The following is a 21,522-nucleotide window of genomic DNA, read 5'->3' as shown; positions in this document are numbered from 1 at the left end:
TTTAGTTCATAACATTCTTGGACTGATTTTCTGTTCCTGTTTGTGTGAAGGGTGTTTAACAGAACAGAAGGGCTTCAAAATGACAGTGGATGAAATGTGCTGGAAATGAAGTAAAACAAAACCCACGACCATACTGTAATCTGCGAGTAACTGAGTGAGGGACCCAGATGGTGGGCAACTCCAGGTCATGTGGTAAGAGTATTTGCTTTGTTTTTCCCTCTGGCCAATCCTGCTACAAACACCCACATTGCTTGACGGTTCTGGGCCCCAGTTAACATCATTAAGCGCTGGTCCATGAAGCCAGTTGTCCTTCACTGACCCTACGGGGACCAGTATGACACCAATGGTCCTCGGGGCTTTATCATCCTTATCTTTGACCAGAAATGCAAATTATTGCTGCTACAATTTCCAGTCGTAGCCTACAGGTAGTGGTTAGAGAGTCGGGCTTGTAACCCGAGAGTTTCCCCGGTTCAAGTCTCACGGCCAGGAGGTTGTGCTGTGGTGCCCTTGAGCAAGGCACCTTAACCCTAATTGTGTGTGTGTTCACTACTCACTGGAACGGGTTAAATGCAAAGGTCACGTTTTGAGTATTCATTGCATTCTTGACAAGCATGTCACACTTTCACTTTCATGAATTGGACGAAATAGGAGGGCGTTGAGTTTTATTGATATCAGTTTATTTGCACTGTTTGTGTTGTTTTAACACCCCATTCCATTAATGGCATTATGCAAATCAGATAACGAAATTTCTATGAAGTGTTTTGTGCAGATCTGGCATACTGTACTGAGGCTAAAGCACTGTCACAGCTGTGAGTTTACCCACTGATCAGAGGGGTTTAGATGTTTGACCTTTTCAGCAAGGCATCCTGACTGCCATTTTGACTGGCATTTAAGGACATCATTCCCCTGTTTCTGTCTCAATCCGTTTCATTCCGAAAGCGAAGTGCCCTATTAAAGCCCTGTTCACATGCTAGGTTAAACTGAACAAACAGTTGTGTTGTCTAATTTATCAGCCCATCAAACAGGGGCTAATATTGTCTCGGGTGAGAGACGGCTTTTGACATGGTATTAGTGTGCGTGTGTGTGCGATGCATTGTTGATCTAATGGGCTTCTGGTATCTTGAGGGATGACTACGCTGAAACAATAATGGTTTCTTTTTGTATCTTTTTGCTGTTCGGTTTTACACTGTCCCTCACCATCTGTGTAACATTTGCTAGTGTGTTTGGCACAATGAAATGTGGGAGAAATTAATCTTCTGTGCACTCTATATATTCAAAATATTACAAATGAATGCCATCAAATGACTTAATGATTTAAATCCTAACCAAATAGAATGCTTGCTTGACTCTACACGCAGATCTAACTTCATGAAAACATTAATTCTTCTGTAATAAAACTTAAATGATATTTTTAAGACACTGAGTGCTGTAATTTTCCCAAGTTTTGACAGTTCAATTCAATTCAAAGCTTTATTGTCATATGCACAGGAAACAGTCGTCACACAGTACAATGAAATTCTTATTCTGCGACTCCTCCCAGCAACATCAAACATCAATTAAGCTAAACACCCTACAACATAAATAACAAATCACATAAACATCAAGTGTAACTAAACATTATCTGCCTGGCTGAAAGCTTTGATATAAAATAACCAGCTGTTGAAGGAAACACCGTAATGTATACTTTGTTTTTCATGTTGATGTTTTAGATAAGGGACCCATACAAGGCATTAGATGGTAAATTGCTAAAATGTGATTCCACTTGTGAGCCTACAAAAACAATATGGCAAAAATAGATATTATAGATATAGATATAAATATAGATATAGATATAAACAGATATAGACAGACAGATATACATAGACAGACAGATAGACAGACAATTGGACAGATATGGACAGACAGTTGGACTGATATAGACAGACAGATAGATAGATAGATACACAGAAAGACAGATATAGATAAACTGATATAGACAGACAGACAGACAGACAGATGACAGATATAGAAAGATACATACAGACATATATAGACGGATGGATGGGTGGATGGTAAGGTAGGTAGGTAGGTGGATGGATGGACAGACGGATAGACAGATTGCCATAGACATACAGACAAATATATATATATATATATTTAATATGACAGACAGATATATAGACAAACAGAAAGATGACGGATATAGAATGACAGACAGACATATATATAGACAAACAAAACGTGCAGACAGACAGACAGATATAAATAGATATAGACAGAGATGGACAAACAGTCAGACAGAAAGATAGATATACAGACAGACAGACAGACAGACAGATATAGACATAGACAGACGGACAGACAGACATATATAGACAGACAAGACAGATAGACAGACAGACAGACAGATATAGATAAACTGATATAGACACTAGACAGACAGACAGATGACAGACAGACAAATAGACAAATAAAAATAGATATAGACAGACAGAAATATATAGACAAACAAGACAGACAGACAGACAGACAAATATAAATAGATATAGACAGACAGACAGGCAGACAGATATATAGATATACAGACAGACAGACATACAGACATAGATAAAGACAGATATAGACAGACAGACAGACAGACCACAGATATAGAATGACAGACAGACATATATAGACAGACAAGACAGATAGACATACATACATAAATAGATATAGACAGAGAAAGATAGATAGACAGACAGACAGACATAAATAGTTATAGACAGACAGGCAGGCAGGCAGGCAGGCAGATAGATAGATAGACAGAAAGACAGATATAGATAAACTGATATAGACAGACAGACGACAGATATAGAATGACAGACCTGCATATATATAGATAGACAGACAGACAGACATAAATAGATAAAGAAAGAAAGAGATATAGCCAGACAGACAGATATAGACAGACAGACATAAATAGATATAGAAAGAGACAGACAGACAGACATAAATACAGATAGATAGATAGATAGATAGATAGATAGATAGATAGATAGATAGATAGATAGATAGATAGATAGATAGATAGATAGATAGATAGATAGATAGATAGACAAACAAACAAACAGAGTGACTGGTATAGACAGACAGATATAGATGGACAAATGATCCTTAAAACAATATATCATAGATGGATAGATAGATGGACAAACAGCTAGACAGAAAGACAGATAATAATGCAGGCGGACAGACAGACAGACAGACAGACAGACAGAGAGAGAGAGAGAGAGAGAGAGAGAGAGAGAGAGAGAGACAGATATCTAATGTTTGTGTATGATTATTTATTTTTTTTGTTTAACTATTTATCCAACTAGTTTTAGCTTTAAGCTGTTTTTTGCCAGGTTTGTTTTTAGATTAAATTAAGGCAATTTGGAAGCTGTAATATGTAAGTAATTGCAATTTAATAGTTGGAAACATCTCACATTCCCAAGAGATGTTAAAGCCAAATGGCCAGTGAACTTTAAAGTCAACGTGAAACAACGATAACACTCTGCATCCCTTTTCACAGTGATTTCATGTTGACTATAAAGCATTTCTCTGTTCTGTTGGGGTTTTAGTTTTAATATTTTAACACATTCTTATTCTTTATTTAAATTACTTTCAATGCAAGAAATATTTCTCTAAATAAAACTAAACAGTTTTGGTTTTGCTCATCAAACCATTTGGGGGTGGAAACACTTGCCAACACTGTCCAAGAGACAGCTGGTGGGTCATTAGGTTTTTTTTCTGGACGAGTGACATAATCAAATTCAGTATCTCATGAGAATTGCACTCGCTCTCTCACGTACAGACCTGTCTCTCTTGGCAAACAGACTGACGCACTCGCGTTCTCCCGAGACTGTAAAATGCTCGGCACATTGTGATTGTTTCCACACCCTTGATGATTAAGTATGAAGTTTTGCAGCCGTTCCCACTCACGAAAAGTTCATTTTAGCAAGCTTTCTTGTCGAAAACCTCCCCTCTTTCTTTTACACTCTCACTGCAGAAATGCTGGTGGATCTTCACCGCCCGTCATCCAAAGTGAGCATTCTTCAAATCACAGCCCATATGCTTCCTGCAAGGTCACCCATCAGAAGAGCCCTACACCTGTTAATGAGTTTTCAACACCCGAGTTGAAAGACGGTAAAAGACGGCAGAAATATCTAAGCAGAAGTTTTATCCATGACCCACCGAGGATGAAACTTATAAAAACATGCAGCTGTTTATGCAATTGCACCACTGACATGCGGCCGTGGGCAGAACGGACCAGACGAGGGCTGGTGCGTGGCGTCTGACTAGACAGATGGGGTGCGAGGGTCCGTTCCTGTCCAAGTGTAACGACACTGATAAGGATGGATGTGATCATGTTGGGGGGGGGGGGTCTTAGCTTAAACACCGCTCCTCATTCGCCAGCATCCACACGGTAGTCGTGCAGGAAATGTTTGCTAATTGTTAGCAGATGTCAGGCTTTAGTTTCTGTAGGTGGATTTATCAGGGGTGCGCTATGAATATGTATGTAAATGGTCATTTACTTATCAAAACTATGTGCGCATATGGTGGGAGGAGCTTCATCAGGTTAAAATTAACCCTGAATACATTCTGTGCTAATATGAAAGCAATATAAGAGTATGATTTGTGTAACCATTCAATGTGCCACCATGGACTTTTGCATGGTGCATTTTTGTTGTATTTTTTGTGGGAGGTTATGCTTTTATTATTGATAGGACAATTTAGTTTGGGAAGTAGTACACATTTACATTTGGCAGACGCTTTACTTACAGCTCATTTAAGGTATACATTTTATTAGTATTTGTGTTCTGGGTCGAACTCATGACCAGTCAGTGTGGGTCTGGTCTCAGGACCATTATTATTTTTTTATAGTTCTGTGCTGTAACTAAACACACAGGAATTGAGGATCACTGGTAACTCCAGCTAACAGCTACTGTCAGTGTGTTTTAGTGTTGATCAGGCGATGAAACCAAACCCAAACACCTGCTTAATCTCTGCTCCAGGGCGCATAACCACACACCAGGCTCCATCTAATAACTCCTGCGGTTGCAATAAGTAAAGCCAATTCTGTAAGTAAAGCCACATCCGGGTGATTCTCATGAAATCCAGATTTAGAAGGTGTCCAGCATCAGAATTATTAAAAAACCCTTGAAGCCATATTTTTGCACATATAAGATTAACTTACTATAACCATTATTTTTAGAGGATTTAAAAAAATATTTCCTATAGAATTATTTAAATTTTTTAGATTATCATTATCGAAAATTATCATTACCGCAACATGATATTACATTAAATATATGCATTTACAAACTCATGTTTCGGTAATGAGAACTAAAAAGTTGTCTAGGCACTATGACAAACTAAATTTAAACTTTTATCTGGAGAGAACAAAGAACTGCTTACCTGGTAGCCATCTTGAGTGTCACAGTCAATTTTGTCCTTTCCAAGATTTTTTTTTGGAAAATGTTTGTTCCTTGAGGGCTAAATAATGATTGAAAATTGTTGCGAAGGATGAGAAAATTGGTATTAGACACATTTATATTCCTTATTTATACATTTACTCTACATTTACCAATGATCACCAAATACAACATGTTTCTTTACTGTAAATGTTCATAGTATAACATATTTTTTATTATAAATATTTCCATGTCAAATAACCCAAATGCAGTCATGGTCACGTTGCGGTAATGAACATTTTTGGTAAAAACAACAAAATTGTTTTTTTTTAAGGATGTCATTTGAAATCATGTGCAAAAAAGTACATGGAGAGATGTTTGTAACTGTATGCTTCTTATTTTGATACTCTTAGGCGTTGTGTACACCAAAACTTTTACGCCCGCGGCCGGCGCATGTTTTCAATTGTTTCCAATGGAAGCTCGGCGTTTTTCAAATAAGCCAGCCGCAAGCGGGTTTTTTCCGCGCTGAAAACCGGAGCTCGGCGGTTTTTCCGCGCTCGGCGCTGAGCGTCGAGAGTTGAAAGAGATTCAACTTTGTGAGAAAAGCTCCGCTCGTCAATGTCAGTTCTCACACAGCCGCCCAATCACAGTGGAGGAGGGGCGGGACATTGCCACAGCAACCAACCGGCTCGCAGCTGAAGTATCACAGCTATCAAAGCGCTCAGCTGAAGAAAGCTGGCACTCAGCTGAAAAACAGCTGGCATTTGGCGTCCTCAAGGCGTTTTCAGCCGCGTTTAAAAGTTTTGGTGTACACAGTCCCTTAGGGGTTGTGTACACCAAAACTTTTACGCCCGCGGCCGGCGCATGTTTTCAATTGTTTCCAATGGAAGCTCGGCGTTTTTCAAATAAGCCAGCCGCAAGCGGGTTTTTTCCGCGCTGAAAACCGGCGCTCGGCGGTTTTTCCGCGCTCGGAGCTGAGCGTCGAAAGTCGAAAGAGATTCAACTTTGGGAGAAAAGCTCCGCTCGTCAATGTCAGTTCTCACACGGCCACCCAATCACAGTGGAGGAGGGGCGGGACATTACCACAGCAACCAACCGGCTCGCAGCTGAAGTATCACAGCTATCAAAGCGCTCAGCTGATGAAAGCTGGCACTCAGCTGAAAAACAGCTGGCCCTTAGGGGCCAGTCACACCAATAGCGTTTATGGCAGTTGCAGGCACCTTTTTTGAATGATATTCTATGGGCAGGGCGCGTTTGCGCGCTGTTTATGCGCGCCGAGCGCCTTGCGGTTTTTTGCCGCCTGCCGCGGACGCGTTTTTGAAGGAGCGCTGAGAGCGGAGAAGCGCCCGACGTCATTCGTGTCTTTCCATTGTCCAATCGAATGAGGGGAGAGGCGGGCCTTACGTTGTGGTGAGGGAAGTTTACTGTTGCTTTGAAGAACCGGACTCCACTCGCTCACTCTCTCCTGCGTGTTTGTGCACCTCTCATCCTCAAACAAGGTCAGAGCAAGCGTCCTCTTTTTAAAGTTTCTGCTGATATGACAGTTAACAGCAAAAGAGCGCTCACGCTTCAATATTTGATTGACAAGACAGCTGACTCGGTGGTTGCTTAGCAATATGAAAAGCCGCGTCGCACTGCTCTTTTTTTTAAAAAGGCAGTGCGTCGCGCCTTGCGTTTGCAAGCGTTTAAAGCGCTTTTGGTGTGACTGAAGCCTTACTTTGCATTTACTTTTTTATCAAAACGTTTCATGACACCTCATAAGTCTAATTTCTCGAGAATTAATTTATAAGCTTTAGAGGGTTTTTGTGTATTGATAGTTTTGGCCTTTAAAGTAATAATGCAAAGACTAAATACCAGTTTATTGATTTATTTGTACTACAAACTTAAGTGATTACTAACCTCATATACAGCATGACAATAGTGAGGTTCATGTGAGTTCAGATTAGACATAAATGTCACTGAAACAAGAAATGGAAAAAGGTTAAATTAAAGATTTATTGGCAACAAATCTTTTAAGTAGCAAATCAATCTGTACCGCTGTTTGTGTGCAATACTAGCAACAGGATTAAATGAAATCTTCATTTTTGTGGCAGGTCCAGCACCGGTTCTCAGTTGAATTTGTCTTTTTTTGGTTGTATTCTCATGTCTATTTTTTGGTGCAGAATTTGCCACCCTGTGATGATAGAGCTGTTGGACTTGTGATGAGTTGGAAGCTCTGCGTGATTTGTATTTGCCCAAAGCAGCTTGCTGTACAAGTGTGCAAGCTTGATAAGGCCCGAGAGCATTGCAGGCCTATTAAAAATATCTTTTTAATCTCTCCAGAACAGGATGCCAAAGGCACAGGGGTGCAGAGGTCCCTTCTTCTCTGGATTCCACCAGAAAACTTTTAATTATATTTTTTTTATCTGGGAGTAGTCAGAACATAACAGTGAATTTTCAACTTTTAATGACGTGATTTGATTTGTCTTGTTTTGATATATTTTTATAAGTGAAATGATTTTCTTAATGACCAGAAGATGGCCACTGTCGATAGATGTTTAGTGTGCAAGATCTTTAAATTTTTAAAGAGCTCCTATGGTCCGATTCATGATTTTACATTTCCTTTGGTGTGTAAGTGTGTATTATTACATGTTAACGAAATTTAAAAGGTACAAACCCCAAAGTAAACTATGATGCGAGTTATCATCTCCAGCGTAAATCTCTTTTCTTGGACTACAACAAACACACAGATTGTAGGCAACAGTTTACTTCCTGGGATTGGTGATGTAGACAAGACCGACATTATCATAATTCCTCCCACTTCGGACTCACAACCCGTAAGTTAACTCCTGTTAGCAACCGAATCTTTCAAACATGGTAAGGAGCGTCACATTTCCGGCTGACATCAGAGGTATTCAGGCCAATCACAACGTACAGATAAGCTGGCCAATCAGGGACACAGTGCTTTTCAGATCGATGAATTTTGTACAAAATCAGTCTGTTTCAGGAAGACAGTATATCTGGAGCTACAATACGGTATCTGGAAAATAATGTGTTTTTTTAACCATAAACCACGCAAACACATTGTATTATACCAAATACACAAAATAACGCTGTTTTTTAGCAATGAAATAGGTGCCCTTTAAAGGGGTCATATAACGTTGCTTGGCATTTGGTGGCATTTGCAACAATACTACAGCACAAATAAACTTTCTTTGAGTATGCATTTAGGCGGTGATATGCAAATGTTCCTACACTATGGGTTTTTCTCAATTCCAAGAAAGCAAAGAACGGACTTGCGTTTTCGTGGAGATCGGTCTTGCCAGGCGACATTGGAAGAACGAACTCAGAAGGTCGCGAGAACACAGAACGCACTTGTGAGAATTTAGATGTCTGCGATCTTCCTGTTGATCACCTGACCTCCTCCATTATTTTGCCGCAATGACTTCTGGGGCGTAACGCGATTTCAGTGCGCAAGTCTGCACTGGATGCATCCTCGATATCAAGAACACATCCAGGTATTTTAATGCGTCCTCTGTCCTTGCGTTCTTGAGAATTGGAATTAATCTTCGACGGTTAATGATGACGTAGAGCGAGAACACGAGGACGCAAGATCGCTGAAGAACGCATATTGAGAAACAGCCTATGACGTGCAACTATGGGGGCGTGTTTGAATATGGCATTTTAGGAATGTGTGGATTAGCCTTCACATTTAAAAATAATATCTCTTTGGGTTTAAGACTTTAATCTTTGTAACCGTAAAGATCTTTGATATGCACAAACAGCTTTTAACCAACACAGTCTCACACCCATGGCGTCAATATTTGACGACACTTGACCATGCGTCAATATGTTGACGCGGAGGGTATACCTTTCGCGTCACTTTTTGACGAACTGGGGACTTCAATACTATTAGGTACGCGAAATTAAACAGTTGTCAACTGACATTGGGGTTAGGGATAGGTTTGGGTAGGGATGTCATTATGTAAATCTAACCCTAAACCGACGCGAAAATGGTAGAAAATGGTAAGAAAATAGGAAAGAGAATTTCGCGTACCTGATAGTATTGAAGTCCCCAGTTCGTCAAAAAGTGACGCGAAAGGTATACCCTCCGCGTCAACATATTGACGCATGGTCAAGTGTCGTCAAATATTGACGCCATGGGGTGAGACTGGGTTGTTTTAACACTCTAAAGACAAAAAAATATATAATTTGAAATTGGATAATATATAATCGTTTATTAATATCATATATCATGAACTGAAGTAAATCTGATTGCATGCAAAAATTCGCAAACTTTAAAATTCTTTGAGTGTCGACTCCCTGGCGAGAGGGTCTGTTGTCTTTTCCTGCTTTGTTGGAAAGGCCAAGATATGTCAGGTTTTTATCACCACACACACGCACGCGTCCTGTAATAGTTCAACCTCTGGGCTTCGACTCTCGTCTCTAATTTCGTTTTCGCAAGAGACTGAAATCCTTCGCTTGTCTGGCATTAGCAATTAATGGCAGATTCGAAAGGTCAAAGAGATGTTTTTCAAATACAACCCGTGTTTTTGTTCGGCTCCCTCATTGGAAATGTCGTCTCTGTTTTTTAACGTGACATTAAAAGTGACTTACGTAGAGGACAAGAAGTTTCCTCAGAGGGACATCAAATCAAAACCTTTGTTTTTCGTGAACATAGATGCTAATTAGAATTAATTTATTAAGACTCTCATTTGCGGTAATGTCTTCATCAGTTAAAGCCTTGTATTCTCTTGTTTTGTCTTTTATTATCAAATGTAGATAGATATCTAAATTGCTTTGCAAATGAGCTCAGCACGCAATTTGCTGCAGACTGTGTTGTTTAATGCATTGCTTGCCACATCTTTATGTTGAAAGTGGAATTTAATGAATGTAATCAGTGCATAAGCCTATATATATCTAAGCACCTGTTAGTAAAACGAGCCTGTCAGTTTGATTCGTTGTCACAAGATCGACTGACAAACTAACATTTCATTGCATAGTTTATATGAGAATGGAATCATCTATAGACCTGATATACTGTATAAAATAACCTTAAATTGCCCAATGGAATGAGTATTAAAGCACCTGATTTGTTTAATACCTGTATACTGGCAATGCCTTTAAGTCACAGCATCACAAGACCAATGCTATCCACTAGACATTATGGATGGCTTTTAACAGTGGGTTATGCTGTTTTTAAACAAGACTAAAGTCACATAATGCTGGTTTAATAACCTGCTGTTGGCTGAATTTGAGATTTTACTTTTTATAAATAACTGAAATGTGCGTACAGAATAAATTAGGGTCTTAAAGCTTGAGTGACAACCATATTTAATGTCAATACATCATAAAACAGACATTAAAATCCTCAGGGAAGTAGGTATGAATGTTTCCAGTAGTTTACTACATTATGACAGGACTGTCAAGAAAAATGGTTGAAATATGTACCCTAGCTGTCACTGGCGCTGTTCCCTTTCTAAAAGTACAGCTTTGCACCTAAAGACTTCATATTAGTACCGCAAAGATACATATTGGTACCAAATAAATACATACAGTATCTGTACCTAATGGTACACATTAAGAACTTTTTAAAGGGGCCAGCTGGGACACATATAGTATTTTGACAATTGTGTGTGCTTTAAAGGTGCACTTATTATATAAAATCCACTTTTACAAGGTGTTTGGACATAATGTGTGTTTGCAGTGTGTGGAAAAATTGACCCACTCCTTGTTTTTTAATCCCCATTAAAGCAGTCTCATTATACATGCGTTTTGATTCTCTTATCAATGTGAGGTCACATTGATAAAGCCCCGCCCACTTACAGTCCTGCATTACCATAGTGCTCTGTTGTACTCCGTTCACTAGATACTATTGTCTCAGACTGTATTAATCAGATCTATTTTAACTGAAAGCGCTCACTGTCTTTGTAAGGAAGTGAGGAGCTGTAGCTAATTTGCATTTAAAGGTACAGAGATTCAAACAGCGCAATTTTGCCCCCACCCAAATAGGGGCATTTTGGACATGCTATAAAAAATTAACTATGTGTTTTTTGAGGGGAAACTTCACAGACCCATTCTGGGCACACCTAATACTTATATTACATCTTGTAAAAAGGTCATAATAGGTGCCATTTAAAGGGATAAAAATTATATTAAACCCATGATTTACTCACCCCCAAGCTGTCCGAGTTGCATATGTCCATCGTTTTTCAGACAAACACATTTTCGGATATTTTAGAAAATGTGAAAGATCTAAAAGATCTTTCAGTTGATTAAATGTAATGTTACGGGGTCCACCCATAGTTCACAACCTTCAAGTCCAAAAAAAGTGTGTCCATCCTTCACAAATTAAATCCAAACGGCTCCAGGATGATAAACAAAGGTCTTCTGAGAGTAATCTGCACGGTGTTGTTGTAGAAATATCCATATTTAAAACTTTTTTAACGAAAATAAATACCTTCCGGTAGCGCCGCCATCTTAGTCGCGTCCGCATTCAGGATGAGAGCTTACGCAGCCTATACGGAGGCTACTCTGCTGCTGCTCTGTGCCCCCGCCCTCCGAATTTGTCATACGTCACTAAGAAAAGTGCGTACACTACGCTAATACTCTCTCCTGAATACAGAGGAGTCTAAGATGGCGGCGCTACCGGAAGGTATTTATTTTCGTTAATAAAGTTTTAAATATGGATATTTCTACAACAACACCGCACGGATTACCCTCAGAAGACCTTTGTTTTCATCCTGGAGCCGTTTGGATTTAATTTGTGAAGGATGGACGCACTTTTTTTGGACTTGAAGGTCGTGGACCCCGTAACATTACATTTAATCAACTGAAAGATCTAAAACATTTTCTAAAATATCCGAAAATGTGTTTGTCTGAAAAACGATGGACATATGCAACTCGGACAGCTTGGGGGTGAGTAAATCATGGGTTTAATATAAATTTTTGCCAAACTATCCCTTTAAGTCGGGAGTATAGTGTGTTTTTACGGGTACGTAAACATATGCACAATGTTGAATGCACAGCCTTGCAAAGTATAGTTTATTTGATTGTATGTGTACACAGACGTTGGACGCATGCGCATTGCAACAAAATGCAATGCATCCACAGAGATACTACTGTACATTATCCTATAATGTACGTGAAGTTACAAATATGCGGCGGTATGTGTGCATTTTTCTGATGACAAAAATTGAGTCACGCACACTGTATGTGGACCCTCGAGTACACATAAAAAAATAGACCATACTTCGGCCTTTAGGAGAGATGAACATTTAACATGAATTTAAATATAACCTTTTCACAGTGAAGTTAAATTCAGAAAGCTTTTCACACATGCAGTTTTGAATTCATGAGTTTGGCAAACAAAACTGAGAAAAACCAAAACTCGAGTGCGAAGGTTGTTTTTCTGAACTGATGTGATGCAGTCTCTCTCGTGAACCTTCACCTCAAACCAGAGGCGGAAGAACTTGGAGTCGAGAGCTTTGTTGAATCTGATTAACTCAGAAGGAAACGAGTGCAAATTATGTAGGTTGTGAGAGTCTTGAGCTGGAGAAGATGAATATTATGTGCCAAACAAATTTAATGTGTGCTGCTCTGACAATACAGCGCGTTCATCACAATCCATTTTACAGTGTCCGCTGTAGGATAAGATTAATAATGGCCTTTATGTAATTACCTCAAAAGCCTGTTGGGACATAAATTTGCTGGAAGCAATAGAGAACACGTGATGGATCGTGACTTTGTGCTGTAATATGTTTTCTGTCTCTGCCTCAATACAAAGACCCCATAGTCAAGATGTTATTTTATAAACCAATATAAATGCATCATAAAAACATGTTGTTCTTTTCATAGTACACCAATTACTGTAATTTGGCAACACGTTACAGTAAGGGTGTATTTTGTTAACATAATTTAATGTATTAGCTAACATGAACTAACAATAAACAATACATCTACAGCATTTATTAATATTAATTCATGTTAAGTTCAGCATTTGCTAATATATATTAAAATCAAAAGTTGTTAACATAATGCACAATGAACATCAACAATTGTATTGGCATTAACTAACATTAACAAAGATTAATAGAAAACTAGATTGTTGTGTACTGCTGTAGGTAGCTAATGCATTTGGTTCAGTGACAAAAACGGTTTGGCAAGATGAGAAATTCAAAAATATTTTAAACAAACTTTTTTTAAAAGGTTTATTTCAATCCAGTGTATTTATGTTAATTTTATGCAATAAAAAATTACATTTGCACCATTTTTATGAAAGTTAAGACTGAATGGACCTGAAAATGTCAAATGGTGTAACCAACAATTGTGCCAAAGAGAAATATTAAATATTTTATCCACCTTGATGGCATACTGTATAAGCATAATCATAAAAAAATAATAAAAAATATATTTTATTAGTTATTTCTAAATGTAAAATGTAATGCATTTTTTAATATTTGTCCTGACTTTTCTGAAAACGGCTCTGTTTTCTAAAGAATCTTTGACAAATTATGTAAAAATGTATGTAAAAAAAATCATATAACACTAAACTAGATAATTTTATTTTATTCCACATTTTTCATGAATATATGTATATTTTCATTAAAAAATACTAGTTACACCAATTGACACAGACTGGTTACACCACATTGACATTTTTGCAATTATCCCCCAAATATTCTGTCAAAATAAAATAAAACCAGAAATTTTACACTTGGTCCTCAGAAAAGAGAATGTATGCAAGTAATCTGCAAATTTATTTTGAAATTTTAACCCTTTTACATTTAATTTATCCATACGGACACAAAATAATTAACGTCACGTCATTGACCCATTTACTAATGTTAACAAATGTCTAATCCTGGCTTAATTTAAGTCTTGTCTGTGAAACTGGGCCTAGGTAGTTATATTTAGGTTTATTTTTTTCACAAAAAGTGTAAAAACTACATGGCGCTATCAGAATGTTGCTCTGTTTGTTTTAAATCTCAATCAGCCTGAAACTGTGGCGTTAGCTTAGCTAATAATGCGAGTCTGAGGAGCCTCCTGTTTGTTTAAAGAGCACTTATTACATTTCTTAAAACAACATTATTTTGATAATTTGGTATACAACGTGTCTTATGGTTAAAAAAAACATTATTTTCCACATATTGTACATTATTGTTGCTACATAAATCCCTGTCTTCCTGAAATGCTCTGAATTTGTACAAAGCTCATTGTTCGGAAAATCGTTGTGTCCTTCAATTGGCCAGCTAACCAGTACATTACAAAGGTTAACATTTTATCAGTATGAGCGTTCACTGGGAATCAAACCCAAGATATTTAGCATCCACAGTTTTTATTTCAAAACAGGTATCAGTTCAGTGCACACATAAACTGTCATAAAAATATCTGTTACAGTGCACTATAACCCTTCCATAAAAAAGCTCTTTAATACATACCAATAAGTGTTTGCCTTATGTTTTTGTGGTTCTGTCTACAGCGTGTCCCAGTAGGTCCATTTTTAGACACACTCCAGTGCCCTGCAAATATCCAAACGCCTCCATTTCATTCCCTTCCTCCTCCTCACACGTGGCCACACGATCGCAGGGCTGTAATTGGTAAGGTTTACACTTCCTTAAGAGCAAATCGAAGCCTGGCTAGACAGACAGCATCGTTGCAATCAGAGCTGAGGGGAAAAACAGAGCAGTCCACAGAGGCCAGGCCTTCACTTTAATAATTCAGAGTGTGTGTTTTTTCTTTTGGGGTTCCTCCGGGCCGTTGGGACTCTGTGTGTTTGAACAGCTTCCAAAATCATTTTCTATAAAGCCAGCGATGGGCTAAATTAATGTGAGCAATGCAGCTTTGTCAGGAGATCCCCAGTCGAGAGCGAACGGCTCTCTCGGCCTGATGCTGTTTCTCTAACCTGCTGAGTGTCTGACTCTCTCACCGTCTGTCACTTTCTGTTTATAAAGGATGAATCTGTAGCCAAACATGTCATGCTGACAGACACAATGTTCCCTTTGAAATGTTTTAGTTTACCACCCACAAGGTGTAAAACTCAGGGGACTACTGCTGGGGATATTGCAGACTATCCACAGTTAAAGTGCTGGCATTTGATTTGATTACGTTATTGACCACAAAAAGGTAGAAATCTAATTCACAGGCTGGTCACACAGGAAACTGTTTCCGTTTTATGTGGTGGCATATGAATCGTGTGAAGAGATAAAATATTGTAGCTTAGTGGTTAGAGAGTCGGGCTTGTAAGCCGAGAGTTGCCGTTTTGAGTCTTCGGGTTGCGATTGTGGTGCCCTTGAGCAAGGCACCTTACCCTAATTGCTCCCCGGGCGCTGGAATAGCTGGCCATTGCAGTGCGTGTGTTCACTACTCACTGGGATGGGTTAAATGCAGAGGTCACATTTCGAGTATGCGTTGCATACTTGACAAGCGTGTCACTTTCACTTATCAGAATAAAACAGAAATCCCACCCCTAACCCCACTAATGTCACAGGGGCAAATGCAGATCGCACTGAAACATTTGAATTCTTACAAATTAGGGACCTTGTACAATATGTACGTACAGCAGGGAAAATAAGTATTTGACACATCAGCATTTTTATCAGTAAGGGGATTTCTAAGTGGGCTCTTGACACAAAATTTCTACCAGATGTAGTAATCAAGCCAAATATTGAGTTCATACAAAGAAATCAGAACATTTAAGTATACAAGTTGAGTCATAATAAATAAAGTGAAATGTCAAATACTTATTTTCCCCACTGTATATTCAAAGATTGTGTTACAAATGTAACACTTAGAGGCAGTAGTGCTCTTCTTTTTCGAGGGCGCACGATGCGAAGCTCGTCAAAACATGTATTTAGTCCATTACGTGTGTGGCTCGTCATGTCAAAATATGTGTTCGGTGCGTCATGTGAACCTATGTGTATCAGATGTCATGTCAAAAAACGTGCCTTCGAAGGGGTTTATGATAAAACAGACACTTACGTTTGACATTTACTCACTTTATCTCATGTGTAATCTGAGTTTAGTGAGTGTCTTGTGAGTATTTTGTGAACATAAGCATCTCTTTGATCATAAACCTGTTCGACGCGTGTGCAGCAGGTATGTATTTTGACATGATGCATGGTGCACATTGGTTAACATGTGTATCTTTTTGGTTAGGGTTACCTCAACTCAAGGTTGAAAAAGACCCATGCAGCATTTTTAAAAGTGTATCTTTGCCTGTATCTATCAAATACAGCTTGTTTAGGCTGAAAACTCTTTAATGTTCATTTCTATAGGCCCATATATCTGCGAAGGCAATTGTTTGCCGTCTGTATTGTCTTCCTTGTCCGATTTTATATAAATACCTTCAGTAGACTATTATGAAAAAATCATGGTCAGATGTGCATACTTTAGGTGCAAAGAAGTAAAACTACCCCTCACAGTGGCTTCTGGCCCTGTTATCTGTTGTGAGCTTCTCTCTTTATGATTTATGAAATCCATAAGACCCCTCTGCCCTTTCTAATAGATTTATGGACTTCACGGTGCAATAACTTCATGTTTCATTGTACATTTGTTTTCCTTACATTGATATTTGTCATATAAGGGCTCTTGCGCTGCCCTTTAGCTGTTGAGCAGCATGATGTGATTGGCAATCAGTCCGTCACACTCACTACTGGAGTCTTTGAAACAGATGTTGGCCTGTATGTTATTATTTCCCATCACAATTGCAGGTGTATTCCACACTTCTGGAATAATAACATTATTTAAAGGGATAGTTCGGCCAAAAATGATATTAAACCCATGATTTACTCACCCCAAGCTGTCCGTGTTGCATATTTCCATCGTTTTTCAGACAAACACATTTTCAGATATTTTAGAAAATGTTTTAGATCTTTCAGTTAATTAAATTTGAAGTTACGGGGTCCACGTCCTTCAAGTCCAAAAAATGTGTGTCCATCCTTCACAAAATAAATCCAAACGGCTCCAGCATTTTTTTTTTGTGTATACAGAAGATATTTCACTACAAGATTTTCTCGTATCTGTAATGACGTAATCCCAACACTAAGGGCCGATTCACACCGGCTGCGTGGCGTGTCTGTTGCGTGTCTTTCGCATGGCAGCTGCGTGGCGTTTTCTATGCCCTTGCTTACCAGAAGCGTTTCTGACGCGGCGCTGCTCTGCTGCTAGCCTATTCTGTTTGCATGTATGTTTCCTATTGATAAACTGAAAAATATCGAGCCGCGTCTGAGACGTGCGTGTCATGCAGGCGATGTGCACGGTCAAACCTGGGAGCCTAAATAAAAACGGACACGCCACGCAGCTGAGACGCTTACGCCATGGATCGGTGTGAATCGTCTCTAACTCGTGGCAATTTTTACGTATTTTATGAGGTATTAATTCTTACAGCCCCATTCGTACATTGTGTATGATTTGCTTTTGCCCCTGTGACATTGGGCTTAGGGATGGGGTTTCGTTATTGTTTTTTCATGATAATTGTATTTTTTGTATGATTCACTTCGTACGAATAAATACGAATTAGCCAATTTTATAAAATACTTATGTATCGTCATGAGACCAAGCTGGTAATCCTTATAGAGTTTTGTAACAGTAATACGCTGAAAGGGTGTGTGATATGTACCTGTAGGTGTGTGTGTGTTACGACATCATCTAACAACATTGCCACAGACTTGAACGTTTAGTATGCTGCATGTCACACGGGAGAAATGTCCTCTACAAGTAGTACAACAAATTCCATCTTGAAGAACGAACCAAGACATCGTTTTCTTGAGATGTGGCCAGTCATTCCTGCTCACAGGCTGTTGTATCTCCAGGAACTCTTCATCAGGGAGACTGAGTGCGGCTGGATCTCAGGCAGACACCGTGAAATGGACCCGGCTCTGGTTCACGGCTCCTGGCCCGGCCCATTCGCCAAGGTCCATTAACGTCATGCCTTTTCCAGGACCCAGCGGTCCACCATTCACCCTGCCCATATCCCCCCTCCCTTAACCCCGAGTGTGCTGAATCTGTGTTTTATTTGTGCATGGACCTTTCCAAGTGGGATTCATGAAGACCATGGAGACGCTGACATTTGGGAGTGATGATGTCGATTACCTTCAATTTTGTCAGGTTCAATAGGTTTAAGATTGTCAGCAGTCGAGTCAGACATTTTTATAGTGGTACTGAGGTGAACATTAAAATCATGTTTCCTATTTATTTGTAAGTAATAAACTTGGGTTGGTGCATTGGTTGTGCAGCACATTTTTAAGTTTTTACCCTTTTCAAATAAGGTTGTATTTGTTAATGATAGTTAATTCATAAGTTAACATGAACTAACAATGGACACATAATAATTTCAGCTTAGTTTTGGCATTAACATTAATTGGGATCAATTACAGTACATGTTAGCTATCACATTTATTAATGTTAACAAATACAAACTTATTGTAAAGTGTGACTGTTTAGCTATGAATGTATATCTATAATCATCTGCTGCATTCTGCCTCACTGGCTGCTGTTGACAGTAATGGATTTGTATGACACAGAATACCTATATTGTTGTTTATAGGGGTCGGATCTGGGGTTCGAGGGGTTAATGTGGAAACAGATTAAACCTGGGTAGCCCATATGTTACAGTTTTAAACTCGTGCTTCGTGGCAATCAACCCCATACACGTGTTTATTGATCAAGACGGGACGGCGGATTTTAAATAGATGGTATATGAAAGATGTCATTTTGTGCTTATTTGCTGACGGACCAGGCAGTGCTTTACAATTCGGTTCAGCCTTTTCTCAAGCTTGTAGTCAAACCTGACCCACTCTTTTCTGTTATTCATTCAATCTGAAAATAGTCGCAGGAGACTAAATAGACGTGCATGTCGTCTATACATGCAGTGTTGCGTGAAATAGAGACAGAAACTAGGGTTGCTTTGAATGCAGATGTCTGTCTGCTCTTTCAGGATAGATTGATATATTTGGAGGGAGAGAGAGAAAGAGTTGTCTTTTTGAAATAGCAGAGTCTGTCTCAAGGCTTTGAAATGATGCACAGGGCAGAGGGATGCACAGTGGTATTGATTCGAGCATTTTGGGGGAAATAAGCAACAGTATCGACCTCTGTCATCAGTGAACAAAATAAACATGGAGAAAAACAAAAATTTGAGGTCAGTAAATGCTAAAGTAGCATGTCGTCTCTTAAATTCAGAATAACAGGGTTTTGAAGACATTATTTAAACGCATTCACTGTATGTCCATTTGGTTTATACTCTAAAAAATGCTGGGATATTTTCAAACCAATATTTGATCAAAAACCCAGCCATTGGGTTAAATTACCCCTAAAATGTTTATATTTGACCCAACAATGGGTTAAAACAACCCAGCATAGGTTAAATTACAACGCAAATGTTTGGGTTTGTCCCTTTTTGACCCAACGCTGGGTTGAAAATAACCCAGCATTTTTAAAGTGTATGTAAAGCAATCATTTTTAATAATTTTTGAGGCTTTGTATCACAGCAGGAGAACGTTAACCTTTGTTTGACCCACCTTAACATTCATTTTTTCCAACATTGCGGTTTAAAGAGAAGACAATGCTAAGAAGGCTTTAAAGGTGAATCATGTCCAATGTCCTTTCTCAGTTTAATATGCAGAGATTACTCTTTAAAGGGATAGTTCGGCCAAAAATGATATTAAACCCATGATTTACTCACCCCCAAGCTGTCCGAGTTGCATATGTCCATCGTTTTTCAGACAAACACATTTTCGGATATTTTAGAAAATGTTTTAGATCTTTCAGTTGATTAAAGCTCACGTAACACACGCTGTTTCTGCATTTCTGATATTAATCTGGAGTACCTATGGAGTAGTATGACATCCTTTATATCTCTGAAGAGTCTTTAGTTTAATCAGATTTATAAAAGAAAGATTAGCTTTACCGAATCTTTCCGATAACGTACGAAAAAATGAAGAAGGAGGAGTTATAACACGGGAGGAGCGAGTACGAGTCATGCAACACTATACAACACTGTTTTAACTTATGATTCACTACATGTTCGTGTCATTTATATAATATACACGCGCCTATTTCCAACATAAGACAGAAGTCTTACTTACCGCGTGTAACTCGTCATGAAAATCCACCGCATCAAACACACACACGCAAAACTCCGCTGCTAATCCGGATAATAAACTATATCCATTGTTTCCATAAGGCTGGATGTCTTCTCCTTACATCCAAAAACACACTTCTTGTTGTGCCATTGTTGACTTTTGAAATTAAACAAAGCTGAGTGGCGTGATAAGCTGTTAGCAAGCTCTAGCGTCTCCCGCTGACTGACGGCTGGGCGGGGTTTTCCAGTGGAAGCCCATATAAAGAAGTGATACGTATCGAAAACCCCTGAAACGTCAGTTAGAACCGTAATCGAAAAAAATTAGCTGAAACTTGTACGAACCCTGGCGAGGTGCATTCGGCACAGAAATACTCTGAAACACGCCCAACTGCATTTTTGACACTTTGCCTACGTTTAGCATGAGGAAACAACTCTATAACTGTGTTAATAAGTCAGAATGCTTGAAATACCATTAAACCCCCCCTTTAAATGTAATGTTACGGGGTCCACGACCTTCAAGTCCAAATAAAGTGCGTCCATCCTTCACAAAATAAATCCAAACGGCTCCAGGATGATAAACAAAGGTCTTCTGAGGGTAATCCGCGCGGTATTGTTGTAGAAATATCCATATTTAAAACTTTATAAACTAAAATAACTACCTTCCGGTAGCGCCGCCATATTAGTCGCGTCCGCATTCAGGATGAGAGCTTACGCAGCCTACGGAGGCTACTCTGCTGCTGCTCTGTGCCCCCGCCCTCCGAATTTGTCATACGTCACTAAGAAAAGTGCGTACACTACGCTAATACTCTCTCCTGAATACAGAGGAGTCTAAGATGGCGGCGCTACCGGAAGGTAGTTATTTACGTTAATAAAGTTTTAAATATGCATATTTCTACAACAACACCGCGCGGATTACCATCAGAAGACCTTTGTTTATCATCCTGGAGCTGTTTGGATTTATTTTGTGTAGGATGGATGCACTTTTTTTAGACTTGAAGGTCGTAGACCCGTAACATTACATTTAATCAACTGAAAGATCAAAAACATTTTCTA

At 38.9% G+C, this 21,522-nt stretch overlaps 1 long non-coding RNA gene across 1 annotated transcript in view; it reads left to right on the top strand.

Moving 5' to 3' along the window:
• LOC141281366 (uncharacterized) overlaps window positions 1-21,522 on the top strand; it is a 52,991-nt gene that overhangs the window by 15,169 nt on the left and 16,300 nt on the right. The window contains exon 2 of the long non-coding RNA XR_012335653.1: window positions 51-192. This is a non-coding gene — a long non-coding RNA (uncharacterized lncRNA). The remainder of the gene's footprint in view (window positions 1-50; window positions 193-21,522) is intronic.

Source organism: Paramisgurnus dabryanus, chromosome 21 (assembly GCF_030506205.2).
Source record: "Paramisgurnus dabryanus chromosome 21, PD_genome_1.1, whole genome shotgun sequence".
NCBI lineage: Eukaryota > Metazoa > Chordata > Actinopteri > Cypriniformes > Cobitidae > Paramisgurnus > Paramisgurnus dabryanus.
This window is presented reverse-complemented; position numbering and strand designations above follow the sequence as displayed.